This window comes from Lepidochelys olivacea (genome assembly GCF_965140295.1).
Source record: "Lepidochelys olivacea isolate rLepOli2 genome assembly, chromosome: 9".
Lineage (NCBI taxonomy): Eukaryota > Metazoa > Chordata > Testudines > Cheloniidae > Lepidochelys > Lepidochelys olivacea.
This window is the reverse complement of record NC_140419.1, coordinates 19,761,802-19,782,975: the sequence shown is the minus strand read 5'-3', so window position 1 is coordinate 19,782,975 and position 21,174 is coordinate 19,761,802. Positions and strand designations below refer to the sequence as shown.

General features: G+C 37.7%; 1 long non-coding RNA gene across 4 annotated transcripts in view; it reads left to right on the top strand.

Annotated features, from left to right (window-relative positions):
• LOC311525751 overlaps positions 1–21,174 on the top strand; it is a 280,572-nt gene that overhangs the window by 245,280 nt on the left and 14,118 nt on the right. For all 4 annotated transcript variants that reach the window (XR_014712857.1, XR_014712858.1, XR_014712859.1 and 1 more), the window contains 2 exons: positions 13,744–13,846; positions 18,850–18,903. This is a non-coding gene — a long non-coding RNA (uncharacterized lncRNA). The remainder of the gene's footprint in view (positions 1–13,743; positions 13,847–18,849; positions 18,904–21,174) is intronic.

Below are 21,174 nucleotides of genomic sequence, written 5' to 3'. Positions count from 1 at the left end.
ACTTATGAAGTTCAAAGAAACTTTCAAAATCTTTTTTGTTATATTTTTGAGAGCTGTAACAGAAGAACATGAAGATATTGCTCATAATACTTAGAGCAATGAAACCATGGGAAAATATGCCTAGGGAGTAGGCACACTGTGTGTGTGCTCACAATGCTTTTAAACTGAGGGATTTACTTAAAACCTGAGTCAAAGTGGTCTTTGAGAATGGAAACCACCATAATGAGGTATCTAGGCTTTCTAGTAAATCACAGGAAAATAAAACATACTAGTATAAACGTGGGTACTAAAGTGCTAGATTTTTCAGCCTGTATACACACTGTTACACACTTACACACATAAACAGTTCCAAGGTGAAAACTGGACTGACTTTACCTATGCCAGTAATATGAATATGAGTTACGGTCTAGCTGACGTTTGTTAATCCCTGTTTGTAGCGGAATGCGCACACTTCATTTTCCAACATGGGAACTGGATTTTAATAAACAAACTGCTTTTTCCTTACATATGAGACTGGAAGGTTTTCAGAGATTGGACTACAGAATCTACAGTGCTGGCAGTGATTTTGTAGAGGAGGGCAATGGAAAGAGGGGAACTTGAAGGTTTATTTCAGCACATCCAATTTCAGGACAGAAGATGCCATTTAAATTATAGAGACAGTTGTGGCTTTTCCATAGCTATCTTTGTGTAATATTTATGAAAGAGGAAAAGAATCCCAAATGTATTGTTTTGTAAACTAATAGAAAATTTAAATGGGATATCTGGCCTTTCTAGGCAGATTTTCTATTTGGATAACTGTACTGAAACCAAGCATGCAAGAGGCCTCCTAGGTACAAGGGAGGTAGAATTAGGCAAACCCTAGTGAGATGCTCTGCGCTAGCATAAAAGGTGATTTTCACTTCTTGGCCTCCCTGGTTTCAATATTAATGGTGGAAGTGCACCTGTGCAAAAAGACCCAGTGTTGACAAGCATATGCCTTTGCTGCTTCAGTGAGGGAGAGCACATTCCATCTACACAGTCTTTATGCCAAGAGCCTGAAAGGATAGCCTTCCTTCAAGGATGAAATACTTTGGGCTTGACTCAATAAATAGGCCTCCTTATTGGACAAGTGAAAAACCCAGCTTCACTTTCACCTTCCAGATTCAGTTTGCAGGTCAGGTAGCCACAAAAACATTCTAAACACATTTGATACAGGAATCATGGCAAGGCAATTGTGAGATCCCAGGATGCCATTTTATACTAACTTTTCAGAGTTAAACTCAATTTTAAGTGAATCCAGGAGACTTCTTTAACATTAAGTCCTTGACCTCCAGTTCCAGGTAAAACTTCATGTGTTTAAACTGTCAAAGACCTGAATATTGTCTCTGTTTCCATGTGCTTCCTTGTCTATTTATGGTGTCAACCTGTTGTTTATAGTCTTATACAGTACTTAGATTGTAAGTTCTTTAGAGCAGGGACCATTGTTGTTTCTAAAGTTTCCCAGAATGGAGCCCTGGCTGTTAAGCACCACTGCAATGCAAATAACAAAACATAACTGTAACCTTAGCATTAGCAGGCCTTGGTATTCACAAAAGAATATCTTGGAAGGGAGTGGAAATTTGCGCCCAATAATCAAGACAAATGGGCTGCTCTGGCCATTCCTGTTTGCCAGAAGGGCTTCCATTTTGCACAATGGCCTGTGCTTTATTTATTTGCTTGTACTTGCTAGAGATAAAGTGACTGAAACCTATAAGTACCATAAATCTCTTGAACTTTGATTTTATAAAAATTCTCACTGCTCATATCCTTTCTCTCACTATGCTCTGAAGCACAGAAGATCATGGCAACTTCAGCTGGGGAAATAAGCCTTTTTCATAAACCTCTGCTTTCCTTTCTCCCTGGGACTCTGTGCTTTTTGCTACATTAAACTCCCTGCCACAAATATTACAAATATTTGATCTCCTTAGTTCTTATTATCCCCTGATCCCAAGCATTGATTGCCTTAAATTCCAGTCAGTACTTTTTAAACTCTTAACCATACCTCTGTTAATGTTGTTCTTGGGCCAGAGTTATAATGCAACTGGAATTAGTGTATTATAAAATGATGTATATAGTACACCTGACACCATGACCTCTATGATGCCTAATAATTCATGTGTATTTAAAAAATAACTAAGACACAGATAATTTCCTAGGGATTAATTCATTTTGAGATTTATAAATTAAGTGCCAGTATGAAGGAACAAAAGTCCATCTTTCATTTCCCCCCTCAGGGGAAAAAAAATCCAACTTCCTCCATTTCACAAGCAAAAGCTTGAGTAAAAAGATGAACCTTGCTCAAAGCCTTGGAAGTCAACAAAAAATACTTGAATTCTACTGGACAAACAAAGCAAATTCCAGTGGTTGTTACTGCTTGAACATTTTGTCTCTAGTTTTGGAAGTGCAGACCTAGAAGCAGAAACACCCAGCAGGTAAGAAAGATGCAAACAATATAATTATATAACATCAATACCTTGAGTTGCATCCCAAAGGAATTAGAAGTCAGTGTATTCACAGAGAACAGGCAAAACATACTGTTCATGGTTCACATCCCTAAGCAAGCATTCTGTACTAGTGGAAGGTCCTTTGCAGTCTTAAAGGGTGAGCCCATAAGAGCTCATTGGAGTCACAAAAATATCAGAGTAATATTTCTGAAGTGTCTAAAGTCCAGTTGTACAAATGCACTTGGGTGCCTAGCCCTCAGGCTTAAGTGCCTAAGTCCTGTTTTCAGGTGTGACTTCAAACCACCACATCCCTGCTTAGCTTCCACCTAACCCTGCAGGCACCTAAACTCACTTGATGCCTACGTTTTTGCAGTATAATGTCCCTAGGTGCCTATGTTTCTGCCTCTTAGTCTGTGCACTGCTGCCTCCCTCTAGGCATCCTGATGCCTATCTTCCACCTAATCCCCAGCACGATCCACTGGGCAATAGAGTGATTCTTGCTCTTTCTCTGGCCCCATTGGTGTTAAATTATTCACTTATTTAATTAAAGTGGAACAACTTCAATGGACAGATTTAAGAGAGCCCCACATCAGAATATCCATAGCCCAGTGGTATGCACTGGAGAGGTGGTAGATCCCCTTTCAAGTCCTTGTCACCAGGCAGAGGAGGGACTTGAATTAGTGTTTTCCTATTTCCAGAGAGTGAGCCATAACCACTGGACTAGAGGTTAAAAAGGAATTGGAGGAATATCTCCCTCCTCAATGCTGCCCCACTCCCAGCTGTAGTGGGGGATTAAATGGCCTGTGAGCACAATACACCTGCTGCATTGGGCCCCAAGCTCAAGTTAGACAAAGGAATGTCCATCTTCCCCAGTTTATGGTTTGCAAGCAGAGCAATGTGCTTCCCTGCAGCCTAGATTTAGGTACCTATTTCCAAGAGAAGGCAGGGTTTAGGACGCAGCCCGCTTATTGGCATCTCCCTTTGGCTATCTTAGGCAGAGTGCTGCCGAGTGTGCTGGGTTTGCGGATCATATTCTTAGGCATCTCACTCCCTATTCATTGTATAGGGAGCCTAGCCATCTAACTCAGGTTTTGTGGATCACAGTGGTGTTCTTGTAATTTTTCTAGGTGTTTAAAAGTTAAGCATTGTGACACTCTGTGTCTCAACACTTAAGTCCTTTGTGGATCTAGGCCACAGACTCAAGACGCCATCAAATGAAAAAAGACCTAGACTTGAATTATCAAAAGGTTGGAGATGATGGCCCAAGGCAGAGTAGTACATTGAGAAAAGGTCCTAGAACCAGGTCACTGTTATAAATTGAAAACTAAAATTAAACCATAGTATTAGTTGCTAATTCATTTTCCTAAGCTCTTCTCAATTTTAAAATGTTACCTTTTTACTTGTGTCACATTTTCATCTGCTAGCTCATCATAGATCAGTTGATTTGGTATTTGCTCGTGTAATTCATTTGTAGAACATGCCTGTGCATCTTAATCGCCTCCATCAACATTGCCTGTGTACTCATGAAACCAGCACACTCTATTACAGTATTATTGAAAAATTTGGCCCATATTTTCTAAACTTGGCATCTCTTTTCAAGCATCTGCAATATTTATGCACAAATTGTTGTATGTGCAATTTAGGCCATTTAGACATCACAGTTCCTGACTGAACTTGCAATTCATGGTCAGATAACTACAGTTCATAATTATTTGTACTTGCAAAACTGAGGTGCAAAAGGTAGGCCTAGTTAAACCCTGGCTGAAAAATCAGGCCATCTCTCATGCCACTTTAACTTATTAGTGCCCAAAGATGTGGCCCATGAAGTCTTTTAGCGTTTTCATATGGTGCTAGTAAGGGAATGTCTTTGCCCCATGGACTCTATCATAGGAGCACTATTATAGTGCAGAGTTTCTGTGTTGTACGTAGATGGTTATACTATAAGGCACTTTTTTTGTGTTAAACACAATACTCTGGAGTTTTTTCATACCCAACTTTAACTTTTCCTGTTCTCACTGTTATGGTTTGTTCAAGTTTTTTACTACTTTCATTTTCTGAAAACGGACATACTACAATTTCCCCCATGCATTTAACTAGTCTGTTGCATAAAGTCTGGAAAATATTTGCCTGCATCACAGTTTTTATTCCTCCTATTTTGCCTTTAAGCAACCTGACAGCTTCATGTTGAAGATTTTAAACTTTATAATTCCCATTGATTAGTTTCTTCAGTGCAACTAATAGCCATTCAGTCCCTGCTTCAGTCTCTGTGGTTATAGATATATCGTTGTAGACAGACACCCCACAGGGGTTGCTGTACTCCTGCCAGCACCTTACCACTTCCATCTCCTTCTGCTGATATTACGGCCAAGTTCATTCCCACTGAAAATCAAATAACTTGCTATGTGCATGACATTATCATTCCCTTCTCCACTGCCTACCACAGTAGTTTTCTAATCCCTTGTAAACCTTAGAATATTTTCTTTAAATTACATTTTGGCCAGCTGTTGCATTACTATTTGCCCATTACTTGGTCCAAGAAAAAGAGAAGAACTATTTGTTGATAGCTGAAGGAAGGTGCTGGATTAACATGAATGCAGATGTTTGATTTTTTTAGTGGTGATGAGGTGTGAATTGTTTTCACTGCAGGCAGTAGTTTGAGGGCAATTTTTTTTTAACTTAAGGTTGACAATGTTGAAGAAAGTAATATTTTATTTTCAATACATTTCATATAAACAACATAAGGAACTCTTGGAATTATTTTGTAGATAAGACATTCTTGATGCAAAACTTGGGAAGTCTGATGAAGAAGACAGCCAGTTTGATAATGGACACACATCAGTCTCGATACCACAAAAACTTCATGCACCATGAGGAGTCTCAGTAACTTCAGTGGGACCCATCACAGTGCATGAATTTTTAACGTGTGTAACTCTTTACAGGACTGGAGCCATGGTTAGTACCAATGAGCCAGATCATGTAGTCCTTATTCCTCCAAGAAGTCCCATTGAAGTCAATGGGTCTGCCCATATCAGTAAAGATTTGAACTACCAGTCCTTTAATATGTGGTTCCTATACATCTATCTAAAAACATCACATTAATAAAAAAAGCTCTTACTCTTTTCCTCTCACAATGCTGATTTTCAGGAAGAGAAGGGACCTATTTCTTTATGTGCTGTGTATCACTCAGGCCACAGCTCAGCAATGGTATTATTTATATGCTTAAAATTAGGCATCTGTTCTTTACTCAACTGGGGGCCTCATGCTGTTCCTTTCTTGTATATAGAGCTGCCTTATTTTCTGTCCCACTGACACATCCATAGTTGCTGAGGTCTCCATAAGTAACTGAATCAGTTTGAATTCCAGTTGATGAGAATAAGCAGGATTGGCAGGGGGGAGGTTCCCGTAGGGACAATCTGCAAAACACTCTACCTCTATGGTGCACTGTCAGGCAAGAGAGATTTAGAGGCATGACAAGCAAGGCACAGTAGTGAGGCTGGCAGTTCTAAGCCCACAAAGATCCATAAGACATTACCTCTCCAAGGCGGGGTGCGCAGGAGCTCCAGGGATAGTCTTATGGCTGTAATAGTAGCCCATGGTGGGGCAGTGTCACTCCATGGTCCGCAGAAAGGCATCCTCCTCCCAGCATGACTTCTTCCTCCCTCCCCCACCATAGATATCCACAGTACACGATGCCTGATTCTTTTAGACTGCAGATTGGGGCTAGGCTTTGGCCTGAGACAATGATCATACTTTTAAATATATTTTTTTAATAAACTTTGCCCCATGTTCATTACTGTAGCTCCAACCCCAGACCATTCCCTTTTCCTTAAGATATTCACTACTAAATCATGAGCAAATGTGTATTTAGAAAAGTATTCCTGTGTTAAGAGAATGTCAGATACAGATAATTTTCCTTCATCACCCACCTTCTTTTTAAAAAATATTTCCTTATAACTATAATGAAAAACAATAAAATATCTCTGGCAGTTTTGAAAAACAGTCTATTGTTCAGGCAACTGCAAATGTTGCTATTTTATAGCCACATTTGATACATAACTTTATCAAAACAGATGTACCCCGAGATGAGTTAATTAAAATATTGAAATAGGTTAATTGTTTTGAAGCTTAGCCAACCGGTTACTTGTGATGTTTTCAAACAACCCATATTGCTGATTAGCCACATTTTGTGTTTTGATTTACCTCTTGAAATCTGACATTGCTGTAGTCTTTCAATGGGAGATATCAGGCCATTTGATGCCCGAAGAAAGGAACAAATAAAATAAAACACAGTATATTCTAAAAGCAGGGAAATTGGAGTTAGAGTTTTCAAGTGTCTTGTGTACCGCTTGTGTACATTTGATACAAGATGAAATCTGATAAACATAAGCTCATGATAAGGTGCATTCAAAAGGCACCAATGACTTTTAACATGTAAAGGACATATAACTATATGGTTGTGAGCAGCACTGTGAGGTTTGGGGATGACTGCATTGTGTCCTATTGCATAGACATCTCACCACCCCCCATACCTAAAAGCTTTTCTATGACATAGCTAAAAAAAATAATTTTTGAAACATGTAGAGAGTGTTAAAAACTGTTAAGTACTGTTTTATGATCCTTCTGTCTGTTCAACCCAATTTTTAATAATCAGATTCTCAACAAATAGTTGGAAAGTAAAATATATATTAACTTAATAGAGCTTGTTGAAAGATGACAAACATCTTCAAATACTTTCAAGGGAAAAAAATGTATATCCCAATGTTGTGCTGTTGTAATTTCTGGGGGAAAGAACTTGGTAGGGTTGTTCTTTCTTTTTACAATGTTCGTTTCAAAATGTATAAATTTTCAAAGTCAAAAATAATGCTGGGGCAGAGATGGCTTGGTAGGAAGCATACAGATGAGATAGGATGTCCCAGTGGTTAAAGAGGATTGAGGTTCAATTCGTTACTTTGTCACAACATTTCTGCATGACCGTGGGCAAGTCACTTAGTGTCTCTGTGCCTCAGTTTCTCTTCTGAAAATGGGGATAATAACATGCCTACCTCCTGGGGTATTTTGTAAGGACAAATACATTAATGGTTGTGCAGTGTTCAGATACCATAATAATTGTGACAATATAAAATATGTTGTTAAAGCTGTAAATTTAAGTTTATTCCATAGTTACACAAATAAAGGAGTGTATTCTTTGGTTCTCATGACCACATAGGTGGTGCAAATAATATGTCTGGGACCCTGTTCTGACTTCAATTGGCAGCAGTTCAACACCCGATATGGTCAAAATGTGTGTACCCACATAACTGTGGACAGAACTAGGCTCATGGGATGTTGGGGGCGGGGGTACACGGAGTTCATAATCACATAATTTACTTGGTTTGAAATGACACAAAATTAAACAAAGGACCATCTGGGATGAATATTACAAATGACTTCATCTAAGTGAGGTTGAATCCTGGAAATATGCTCCTTAGCAAAGAGGTAAGCTGATCTTTCAAACAAAATTCTTTGGTTTAAAAGGTAGATCGTGTGTGTGTGTGTGTGTGTGTGTGTGTGTGTGTAGATTGAACCATAATTAGTGTTTGTATTGGTTTATCCCATTATTTCACAAGACTTCTGCCATCTGTTAAAACTACAGAGCTGGTATATTCCCCCTCCATAGTTCCCTCCAGTCTATGGTAATACAGGAAAAGCAGTAGAAGCCTGGGACCTATAAGTATCGGACCTGAATCCTCCGATCCTCTGTCAGACAAACACTGTCCCTCTGATTTTTCTCTTGTTCCCCTCCAGTAATGACAGCAACAAAGTAGCCATTCTGTCAGTGATTACCAAGCCATGACTACATCACTTTTAAGTGAGAGGGAATTTTAGGGCATACCTTGATCGTTAATATTAGGACCTCATTGGAGCAGGATCCTATATTCTCCTTCTCTTCCAGTCAGGGAAGTGTGCTGTCATAAAACTTGACATTTCTACCTACTTCTTGAGATGATTGCTCCAGTCATGAAGTGTGACTAGGTAGAGACACAGGTATCTCAGAAACACAGTCTCAGTGATAAGTAACTAAAATAAAATAATTTTCTATCCTCTATGTGTGGGATATTTAGTTTTCTCTGAAGAAATGAATGATGTCCTTGATACTGTGTTCCTGATTGTAAGAAAATGCTAGTAATTTAGGCTTGACAGTTGCTCAGTTTAATATAGAGAAGTATTATTAATAATATTGTTAGTTATATTTTGCATGGTGCTTTTCAAAACAGAGGAAAACTTTATCTTTATCTCTGAGCTAATGTTCTAAGGCACTGATCCTGCAAACACACACGTGAGTAACTTCACAAATGTGGGCAGTCCCATTGAATTATTTTTTTCATATGTCAGAGCATGATTGCAATCAAATTTAGGAAGATGGAAGAAAAGTTGTGAAGATGCGAAGCTTCACATTTTTGTAAAGATGCACAATCTGTGTTTCTTGCAGATTGCATATATCAGATTATCAAAATAACAGTGTAGTAGAGCTCTGAAAAGTGACACTGTGAGAAAGCACCATGCCATTCCATGCTCATAGTCTCTCAAAATTGCATATAAAAATAATTTTAGAATTAAACACTATTTTCTAAATATCAACCCTGATAACTCAAGCTGGGATCAGAAAGTCAAGCTGAGTTCTTTCCTTCTGATTATAATCATCATTAATAAAGATTCTGTAGGCCAAATTCTGCCCTAATTTACACTTCTGCAGCCGTCAGTGTGTTGCTTAGGTATAATTGATTCACTCTAAAATTGTTTTAACGATTCATGAGAAGGAACAGAATCCAGCTCATTCTGTTAATGGCATTGGCCCTGATAGATGACAGGAATGAAGGGTAGTTTTAAAACAAAACAAACTTATTTTTGTTCCTGAAATCTACAAATATGACTAAATATACAAAGGGAACAGTTCTGTTGAGCATGAAGGGGCCATTTTTTAGGCACACTTTTCACAATGTAACCTCAGTTTAAGGTTGATAAATGATGATACTCTTGAAAAACAGTTGATTATGCAAAGTATGTTAGTTGTAATTACAAAGTAAGGTTATTTAACACCTGTGGTTATCAGCTGTTACTACAAATATTAAAACTTTTTTAATGGATTGTGAATGCAATTAATTTAGGGATGATACTTTGGTATTAGTATTTGGATGTGCCTGTGTTTGAATAGATCAATGTAACATTGACCATCGAAAAAAATTACTAGAAAGACAAATTTTGAGTCAGTTGATATTTTAAACATATATTTATCTAGGTAGGCAGTTGACTTTATAGTTCACTTCATTGGACGTCTCAGAAGTTTGAATGACTCTAATATGATCCAGTTCTACAATGACATTTGAACCTAATTATTAACATCATAGTTATCTTTTCAGAATGGGATTAGGTAAGAGTCAAATTTTATTGTTAAAGCAAATATTTTCACTAATTGTATAAAACTTTACTATAGTATATGATCATTCCATTTTAAAAACAAAAATTGGGGGAGGAGGAAAGTTTGAAATCTTATAACATCTTGCTTTTTATTTTTTCTGTCCTTATCATTCTATTTTAATGTTTATTTAAGTTACTAAAACTTATAAAATTAGACATATATTGATCTGTTTTAAGTGTAAGCAACAAGGATCCAATTAATTTAATAAAGTTATAATTATGAAAAGCTAATAAAATAGAAACTATCATTCATAATAATTCTTAGTTTTATTCGTTATTGTTTCTACATATAGCACTTCATAAATCAGAGGGTGCACACAGCTATTCCCACCATACCAATATGGGATTATATAATATACTGCTTCAGCATAGCATTGTTACATTCTGTTTACTTTTTTGCTGCTTCAGCAAATAACCTTTGCTTCCCAAGTTAACTCTCGGCAACAGAGTTCTAATTCTGTCACAATTTTAACTAAATGAGATTTATTAGAAAGAGAAAGTACAGATTTTAAAATAAGATTTAATTTCCCAGTGATAGTGTTCAGAAATGGGAGGTTATGCAACTTTGTAGTTAACATACTTTTACATTTCAAAATAAAGTGTGTGAGGACATCTTTGTACCTCTTGCCTGTGAAGCATCTGTTTTCCTCGTCTGTTATGTAAAGGTTTCATTTGACGATTCAGATTTTTCCAATGCATTCATTTTCTTGGGAGGGAAAAATTCAAGTTCCAATCAAAATAAAGCTCCAGGCATATTTTCCCTCTCTCTCCGTGTGGACTCAACTGCAGATGGTTGCACAATTACGTGGAAGTATAAAATGACATACTAGGTGACTCTTCAGTCGGAGACCTCATTCACTGTAGGGTCAACTTGCACTGCAAAATCTGCACTTGCAGTTGAATTGCTGGTATAAATTGTACATACAATTCAGCTATAGCCATAGATCTGAGCAGTTGTATCTCTAAGCATCTGAATGTGAGCACAAATCAGACAAATAAAAGCTCAAATTCTTAGCTTTGCACCCACAAGTAACTCTTATGAGCACAAAATTTTAGGCACAATTGTACTATTTTAAACCATTCCTCCTCAAAGATATAGAGAGAGTGTGTCCTGAAGATCAGTGAACTGTGTCAGACCAACTGGGAAAGAGACTTTCAGAGTAAAGGGCCATTCATTGAAAATCCTTTGCCTCAGTCTCCTTCTAGTTAAACCTGGGAACTATTAGCTTGAGTGTCTCTTCTCAATTCATCTTGCATGGTATTACTCAGAGAGATGTAGTCAAATGGCAGCATAGATTGTTAGCGCGAACACTGCAAAGGTGACAGTGAGAGGCAAGAAGTAGCAGAGACAGTGGGCAGTGGCAACAGCAGAGGAATTGCTCAGCCTCCCTCCCCCACCAAGGGCTGGGATGCAAACCCACATGAACTCACTCCTGAATTTTGGGACTTTGCCAGCCTCTGATAGCTGTGAATGTACAGCAGAGGGAGAGGCAAGTGCCTTTTTAAAAGGGCATTCGTGGGTCGGACTTTCACACCACAAGGTGAGAAACTGAGGCAAAGACCACTGCCTAACATACTGTGGTTATGGTTCGTTATGGTTTGTGCTTTTGAATCATTGTTGCAATGTTTTTTTTTCCCCAAACTAAAGCTGAGTTCCCTCTCCCTTTTATTAAAACATGTATTTTGTTATGTACAGACTCTCTGCTTGTGAGTGGGGAAGTTTTGCCTTGTTGAGGCACCCAGGGATGGTGTTTAGTTTTCCAAATTATTGGATGGGGACTTGAGTCAGTTCTGTTTTGTAATGTTAGGATGAACCCCTAGATAATGAACCTGGCCGTTGTTGCTGCTGACACCACATTACATGGTTACATTACAGGGTTACATTCAAAATCACTTAGGAATGGATCTGTAGAAAGCCAAACCTGGTATTGTAACAAGAAACAAACTGGAAACCAGCATAGAACATAGTGGTAGCACAATCCCTGTGAGATGCAATTGAGCAACCACCTTCTACATTCATTGATATTTGAGAATGGTCTTCAGGTGTAGTTACGTGCACAGCTAACCACAATCCATATGTGGAGTGACCGATGACTGTAGCATTGTGTGCTCTGTGAGGGTCACAATCTTATATCCAAGATCAGAAGCGGGGGGGAGGGAAATGTGGCCCTGATGACTAAACACCTCATGTTGCTACTTTTTAAAAAAAAAAAAAATCTGGATTCTTATTTCACCTAAGGTAGACTCCCCTTTTTTTCAGATACCAGAGGGCTTTGTACAACTGAGGATTTTTTAGAGAAGGCTGCTTTTGTGGCCCTAGCTACTAAATATATTCCCATTCAGATAAACCTCTACAAAGTTTGTAGTACTAGACAGTGTCAAATGAAATTCACCAAAACGCAGAGGTATTAGAATATAGACTAATATTCTTGACTAAACTGTTATACCAGCTGACACAAATTCTATTAAAACCTGTAGGTTTGTGTCAGTTTTAAGATGAATGTATGTGTAATTCAGGAATATAATAAATCATATTTTAAATGTCACGTCACTTATTGCTCTCCAGGTTGTAGAAACCTCAAGCTACTATATTTCTAAAATCCTCAAAGTACTGTAATTCACAAAAGTCAAGAAACAGAGTCAGGAAAAAGTCAAATAGCAAGGGCTGAAATGGATCTATACAGTTTCTTGTAGTCAGGAAAAGAAATAGAATTTCTCTGCATATATTTTTTTTCCTTTATAAAAATGATCTCTGTTTTCCACATGTTAGAAAAGTTGCTTCTAAATTTTGCCAATATATTTACGTAACACTGTATCTCTGTAGTGCCTTCTAAGATACCTTTTCATCTATGAATCTGTGATCCTATCTATATTGTGTACAGAAAAGGGGAATCTTATAGTGAATCCATAAGAAAAAAATTAATTATATTAGAATTATATATTTTACTATATGTGAAGCATGAGGACAGCAATGCTGCATTGCAGCAAGAGGAATACATGTATTCAAACTGTTCACATCCTACTTTTACTGGTATAATTTGGGGAATGTTATTTTTGCATTCATAACTTAGAGCAGAACAGATGATGAACATTAAGTTTGAAGACATTAATCCATTATGTTGCTAGTGATTCCTCACTATAGGAAGAGTTTAGATTGCCATAATGTGATTTTTGTTCTGCTGGAGAAAGTTCATTATAAGAGAATTCAATAAAAGTGGGTAATTTTAATCAAACTGATGTTTTTCTTCCATACCACTATATCATAAATCCATGCTAGTGGATTCATAGTTAAGGCTGTAACTGTGTTTCTAGTACACAAAAGTGTTTGTGACTCTTATACCTCAAGGTCCTGGAGAGCAAGGGGTGCACAAAAACTGCTTTGTACCTGTAATTACTCTCTAGACAGGGGACAATTTCATTTTCTTAAAGTTTGAAGTTAAGAAAAAAAGGAGATTCAAACGAGTTTAAAACTGAGAGGCTTTCACGCTAAGAATAGTCCTTTCTTAAAATTTTTTATTTAGATCTCTATCTAAAATAGCTAAGTCAAGAATTCAAAATGTGTGTTATTCTGATGACCTCCATGGGAAATACTGTCTTTGAGAAGACTTATGAAAGTTGAAAGGTACATTTTAGAGAGATTTGCTACAATATGTGAACCTTATAAACTCTGCTAATGGAGTTTTAAAACTTTTTAAAATGACAGTGGTTAATCCTGTAAATGTCTGTGCTGATTTTTTTAAAGTGGTAAAAAAGTTTATAGCCTCCTTTTTGTTATGGAAGATACTTTTGAAAAGGCTTGTACTAATACAGTGCTTTCCATTTGTAGATTTCAAAGTGTTTGGCCAATGGCAGCAAGCATGATTGTCCCCAAACCACACATTGGAAAAAGGAGGCACTGAGAGGGAAAGTGACTTGCCCAAGGACACATGGTGAGTCAATGCCAGAGGAGGGACTAGAACCATTTGTCCTAAATATCAACTCATCACTAGAGTTTAAAGTTTTCAATGGAAATTTCTCTTAGAAATCACAGTTATTCTCTTATTGTATTCTCACCAGGACCTACTCCTCAGATCTGTCAACATCTGTCATCTATAAGAGGTCCTTTCTCAAATTTCTAGTTTTTCTATCCTTACTCACTCACTTGCTATCCAGCAGGTGATGGTGGGGGGGATCTCCACCCCAACATATTCCCCTCACATCCATGCTCTTTGATTCACTGACTGCCCCAGGAGAATCACCACTATGAGAGAGAATACAAGAGAATACTCATTCTTGTGCTGCTGCTACTTCCCTGTACTCCTTCCTGGGGCAATGGAAGGAACATTACTCGCATTACAACTAGGGCTGTCGATTAATCACGGTCAACTCATGCCATTAACTCAAAAAAATTAATTGTGATTAATTGCACTGTTAAACAATAGAATATCAACTGAAATTTATTAAATATTTCTACATTTTCAAATATATTGGTTGCTATTACAACACAGAATACAAAGTGTACAGTGGTCACTTTATATTATTATTTTTATTACAAATATTTGCACTGTAAAAATGATAAAGGAAATAGTATTTTTCAATTCATCTTATACAAGTGCAATCTCTTTATCCTGAAAGTGTAATTTACAAATGTAGGTGTTTTTTTTTAATGTAACTGCACTCAGAAAAACAACAACAATATACAACTTTAGAGCCTACAAGTCCATTCAGTCCTAATTCTTGTTCAGCCACTCACTAAGACAAACAAGTTTGTTTACATTTACAGGTGGGAAGTTTGTTCCTCTTCCACACACACACACACACACACACACACACACACACACACATATATACAATAGATGGTCACTCTTGAGAACATGTATAGAATGGTTCACTTTGATCATTGAACTCAGTGTCCTTAGCTATAATAAACTAGTATGAGGATGGCGGGGGAACTGAGGGAAACAGAACCATAGTCTTGTCCCAACATACTTCCTTTGTGCCAGTGCAAAAGGTAATGTCCTCAGCAGGAGGTGGTGATAGCCATCTACAAAATAACTTTTGCTGATTTGTGATTGGCAGGGACTGCTCAAATTGAAGAAGTAAGAATGTCTTAATCTCCTGCTATTGTAAGAACATAAGAATGGCCATACTGGGTCAGACCAAAGGTCCATCTAGCCCAGTATCCTGTCTTCCAACAGTGGCCAATGCCAGGTGCCCTACAGGGAATGAACAGAACAGGTAATCATCAAGTGATGATGTAGTCACTCCTATCATCTAGATATTAAGGGCCATATTCTGCCACTTGGATTCATCTTGAGTGGTTTCTTACTCCAGACATCTAGAATAGCCCCACTTAAAACTTAACAATAAATTTCGTAGAGAGGGAGTTGTGAGTATAAATATTTATTAAAATATATTTCTTTACCATATAGTCCCTCTAATTAAAATATAATAATGACCAGAAGGGGCAGCTATGATTAGAAATTTAAAGAATGACTATATTATCATTGCAATTGTTGCTTTGCTCTTAGAAGTTCCAGAAAGGGCACTGGCAATGACTTCCCCGACCTATTTTAGTCTACTAACAATCACAAGCACTGTGAGACTAGATTCTTGAAAACAAGCAACATGAATGCATTGCTTTTTGATCAGCAAGGATGTGACTATGCTTGGGTAGTTTAGAGAATTCCATAATTGTTTTGGGTGACTTGAAAACGAAGTATCTGAGTGTGATAGTGAGATGTAAGTAGCCTGAGAAGATCTTTTATATGTATTCCTTGCTGTTAAATACTGAGTCATTTCAAATGTTCATTTTGGAAAAGACCCCTCCAATTCAATTCCTAGACAATGGCAAAATGTTGCTTTTCTCTAATTAATGAGGTAGACCAAGAGGTCACTAAATTCAGAAACTACTGGCAATAAATAAGGAATAGAGTCAGTAGCATTTGGCAGAAAAAAGAATAATGAACATAAAGCAAAACTTTTAATGTTTGAGCCAACTGAAATACTATGACCACTCAAATTCTGACATACTCTTTTTAGTTTGACTGATAAATCAAGTGTAAGTATATAGGAGCTGAAAAATTTTATCCTTATCTGAAGTGCTTTCCATAGCAACAGAATGAGAGAGTTTTGTTTGTCAATAATTGGCTAAAACCTAAAGTTGAGGCAGTCTGGGAGATTTAGGGATCTATCTTCCATTAATTCTGCAAAGGTTTGAAAATCTCAGTGCCCCACCACCATATATCAACGAATACAGAATCCAAGATATGAAAACTAGTAGAACTGTGAGTTGGATATATGGATATACGTGAGGAGAGACTAAAAAGATTAGGGCTATTTAGCTTAGAAAGGAGATGACTAAGGTGGGATATGATAGAGTTCTATAAAATTATGAATGATGTGGAAACAAGAATCATCTTGTTTACTCTTTCATACAGTACAAAACTCAGGGGACATCCCATGAAGCTAATATGCAACAAGAGGAAGTATTTTTTCACACAATGCACAATTACCTGTGGAACTCATTGCCATGGGATGTTGTGATGGCCAAAGTATATCTGGTTCAAAAAAGAACTGGATAAGTTCATGGAGGATAGATCTATCAATGGCTATTATCCAAGATGGTCAGGGATGCAACCCCGTGCTTGGGGTGACCCTAAAACTTTGACTACTAGAAGCCAGCAGTGGAAGTCAGGGGTGGATCACTCCATAATTGCCCTATTCTGTATGTTACCCCTGAAGCTCTGGTATGGGCCACTGTAGGAGACACGATATTGGGCAAGATATTCTGACCAAGTATGGCAGCTCTTATGTTCTTTTAGAGATCACACTGGAACACAGACCTAAGGGGGATAAATAAGACTGGATAAAAAATGGTTATTTCCATCAGTGACCCAATCCCGCTACTGCTACATTGGAAGTTTTGTTATTTGTTATTGGTTTCAACAAGAGGAAGAGTAGGCCTTTGATCTGTTCTTGCTGGATGAACAGGAATGCCAGTTCCTGAATTGTCAGGATATGATTGCTGAGGATGGGTGTCTTAGTTTTATTATGCTAGCTTCCATCTTTCTCTGTAACAAAATTTTCCAGTAACATGAGCATATCTTTTAGATTGCTCCGTAATGCAGTTTGTGCATATTCATATTCTGCATATATTTCCTGTGCTTTCTGATGTGCAGCCTTTTAAGCAATGTTAAGTAATTACATTCTCTTCAGTTGCATTATATATGACAGCATCGTCCGGCTCATCTTTCAGAAGCATGTTGCCCTGTGGAGAAACAGTCCAGACTGCTCTTGAGAATGCATTAAATAGGCAAGTTTGACTCTCAGACCCCAGTGCTTAGACATATTTTCCATGCCAAACTAAGGAAGCAGCAATGCATAAGAGCTAGGAATTATTGTTTATTATTACTGTAGTGCAACCTTGGATGTCCCTTAAGGCTGTGTCATTTGTGTGAGCACTGAACTAACCTGATATTGTCGTAGTATGAGTACTGAAACTACCTTAAAGAAAGCAACAAGTGGCCTCAAGTTTGCTAGTCTTATGAGCATGATATTGTCATAAGCAGATATAGTGAAGAATTGTAAAAGGAAGGAAAAATTGGGTCAGGAAGCCAAAACCAAGATTTTTCTTTTTATCTGATGCTGTCAACATTCTGCTTCATGATTCCCTCTCAAAACCAGCCATCAATCAGAGCAACTGCCAGAGATGTCATGTTCTTAAGATGCGGTAGCACTGTTATAGAGTTCAAAATATCTTGTATCTGTTTGTTCATGATGATCTCAGCTTAACTTTGCTATCAAAGGACAACTTTCCTATCAAACGACAGCTTGATGTTTTCTTAAGTGAAAAATGTATTCTAATCTATTTGACCATTTTCACTAACTTTGCTACTGTTTTTTTTTTTAAAAATGTGTGGACCCTCAGCCCCTGTTCTGATACTTTTTTCCTTGTCGAGCTGACTCTCTTTGGCTTGGGAACTTTGAAGACTGCCATCTCATTTCCACAAAGCCTAGTCTGCTGGAAATGCTTCCAGTTTCATTATTGTCAGAAGTCTTTTTCTACATTAACATTACACGATTTAAGAACATAGGTCTAGTCATAGTCAAATCAATTTTCTGAGTATATGGCGGGGAGGGAGGAGATGCTGGAGCATTCAGAAATTTTAAAAGTACATTTAAATTATTTACAGGGTTGCATTACTTTCTGAATAATGCGGCACTGTAGATGGATGATTCAAAGCAGTGCCAAGTCTTTTGTAGTCATTTAAGACGCATTTTATGAATCTATCACTCTCCGTATCCACCCACAGACACTTCTCAAACAGCTGAGGCCAAAATCATTATCATGTAGATAAGAGTGAGCCTCACAAAACAAGTACAACAGTTTTAATTAGTCTAATGTATTTAAATTCTCAGAAGATTTTTTTTTTAAAATGCACTTCCAGCTGTTTGGAGCATAACTGCATAAAACCCAGAGTGAGGCAGTGGACTGTATTCATCCCAGGGTGAATGGTAAAATACATCCAGACACACCACCCCCAGTGGCCAATGTCATCACAATTCTCTCTTGATGAAGGGACCCTTAATAAGCCAGCATTACCTAAAACAGTGCTGGCAGGGAAAGGAGATGCTTAGGATAGCAAAGGTCTGTGCTGATTCAGCAGCACCTTTTGGCATAAATTCTACATGGCCATAGCTTAAAGGTGGAAAACCCCTAAAACGTGTGGCAGAGACAAACGCTGAGAACATCGGGGGGTGCAGAAAACCAAGCTGTCCTAAAGGAAAGTAATTTACAGCTTTTCATAAGCCATCTTTGGTAAATCTAGCATTTTCACCCAACTGGTAGTAAAGACTATTCCTGTATTCTCTTAACATCACATGTGAGGATAAAGGTAATTTCACCATGCACTATTGTTTTTTTTCCCTTTTATTTTCTGTTTTCATTTAGAGATGGGAGAGTGTAACCAGGGGAAAATGTGTGTGCATCCAGGAAGGTTAAAAGGTAACTATGAATGGAAATGAAAGTATTTTGTTTCATAAGAAATAAACTAATGTAGATGGCTTCAATTTCATCTTCAAGGATAGGATTAGAGAGGTGAAGTAATTCAGGTAAAATAAGACCTCAAGCTGTAAGAAAAGGAAAAATTGTTTTCAGTAAAATGTAATGTCAATATTTTTGTAGTATCTTTCTGGGCTATTTCTTGACTCAGAAATTTTGCTTTTTATTAAATTTCTATGCTATCATCATATTTTGCATTGAAAATACAAAAAATGTGGATTTTTGATGCAAGCTGACCTTTAATTGTCTAAAAAATTATATTTCAAATTTTAAATTTGAATTCAAATTATATTTCAAATTTTAATTGTGTTTGTTCACTAATAAAAAAAGGAGCCTACAGTCCTAGTCGTTCTATCTCTGATCATAAAAATAGTTTTGGAAAACTAAATTGTATTTGAGAACTTGTTGGCTATCAACCTGTGTCTGATTCTCTGGGGTTAGGTTCCACATCTATATATAGAATCTTATTTAGCCCCCCGAGCATCTGGTCACCTTACAATCTTAAATGTATTTTTCCTTACAATGTCTCTGTGAGGTAGGAAATGCTGTTACCCGCATTTTACAGATAGGCAACTGAGGCATAAAGAGACTAAGCCTTAACTAATTTATGATCCTAAGTCTCGCTGACTGTTAGTAAGACTTAGGCTTGTAAGTCAATTCGGTATTGGAGCACTGAAAGGAGTACACATACCTTTTAAAAATCTGGCCCTAAAAGTGACTTGCCTAAGGTAATATAAGAAGTCTGTAGAAGAGCAAGGAGTTGAAACTGGTTCCCTTAAGTCTAAGCCTAACACCCTGACCAGTGGACCATCCTTTCTTTATTGAGCTTTGATTATTCCCTCAGTTTTTCTACTGACATCTAGTTCCATTGTTCCTTCGTAGTCTTGTGCCATATCAACCTACTCCTCAACTGCAGCCTCAGTTGCTCATTTGCTGATTCAATGGGGGTAAGGAACTAGGTTTTCAGGAAAGTAACTTCTGACTCTTGAACTAAAGGAAGAAACATGTTTGTTTGCCTAAGGCCTTCTACAGCCATGAGTGCAAATATTCCTGGCTGGGTCTGTATAGTGTGCACTTGACATCTCTACTCACACAGGATGAAACCAGACTCTTTAGTTCCACTCACAGAGTGGAAGCAGTACTGCTTAGCTTAGCACATAGGAATCCTGACCAGAAAAAGGCATCATCCTCCAGTGTAAAAGTGACTGAAATGACATATTTATCTTTGCCAAATTCAGTGGTGACATAAACAATTGTGTAACTTAGGATATCATAGGCCAGGTTCATCCATGTGCTAGCACAGGGATAGAGGGGAATCCGCTTCCTGCCCTTGATATGACCAGAGCCCTTTGTCTCCAAAAATCCACCTTCACTGAGGTTTTCCATGAATGGGGGGTATTCCTGTGGCCTTTTTACTTGCTTGTAACTGGCATAGAGGGTCTATAGGGCAGGGATTAATTCCTCCTGGTCACAAAATGAATGTAAATGGTGGTGGAGTTTACATAAATGTGGGAGTTGGGGGTAGACCAAATGACTGAATTTACATACTCAGCCTGTCCCAGAAACCTCCTTGAGAACTGCACCTGTTCCTCCAGGCTAAATGTGCCCCTTTATATTTATAAACATCCAACATAATCATCAGACAGTAGATGATGGTTAATAGATTGGGTGAAGATTTGTTTTTGAGGATACTGCATGAATAGATTAAATGATTCATTTTTGTCTAGTTTATACTGTTTGAAATCATGGCATGATGGTCATAAATTCTGTGGGTCAAATTCATCCTGGCATTAGCAGTCACAGTTCCATTGAAATCAGTGGCATTATTCCTCTTTGCAGTATTATTGAATTTGGCCCGGAGTCTTCAAAACTGTGTGCTGTGCTGCCCTGTGAATATGTTTGTCTCTGTTTTGGGTATAAATTATGAGAAAACAGAATTTATAACAAAACAAAAAGTCCACATTGTAGTATTATGCAAAACAAATGCCTTTTTTTATTTTTTTTTTGCACTGTAGAGTTCTTTAGTTCATTGCTTCTCAATCAGTGACCTCCAGGGAGGTCACTAAAGGCAATGGAGTGGGGGGAAGCAGGGAGGGAGTAGCCATGAAGTGTTGAACTTTAGTTACAATTAAAAACAAAGAAAAACTTGCTCTCCTACTCCCCATATACCCCCGCTATTCATGGTTGAGTACTGTCTGTCAGCCTCTCAAAACA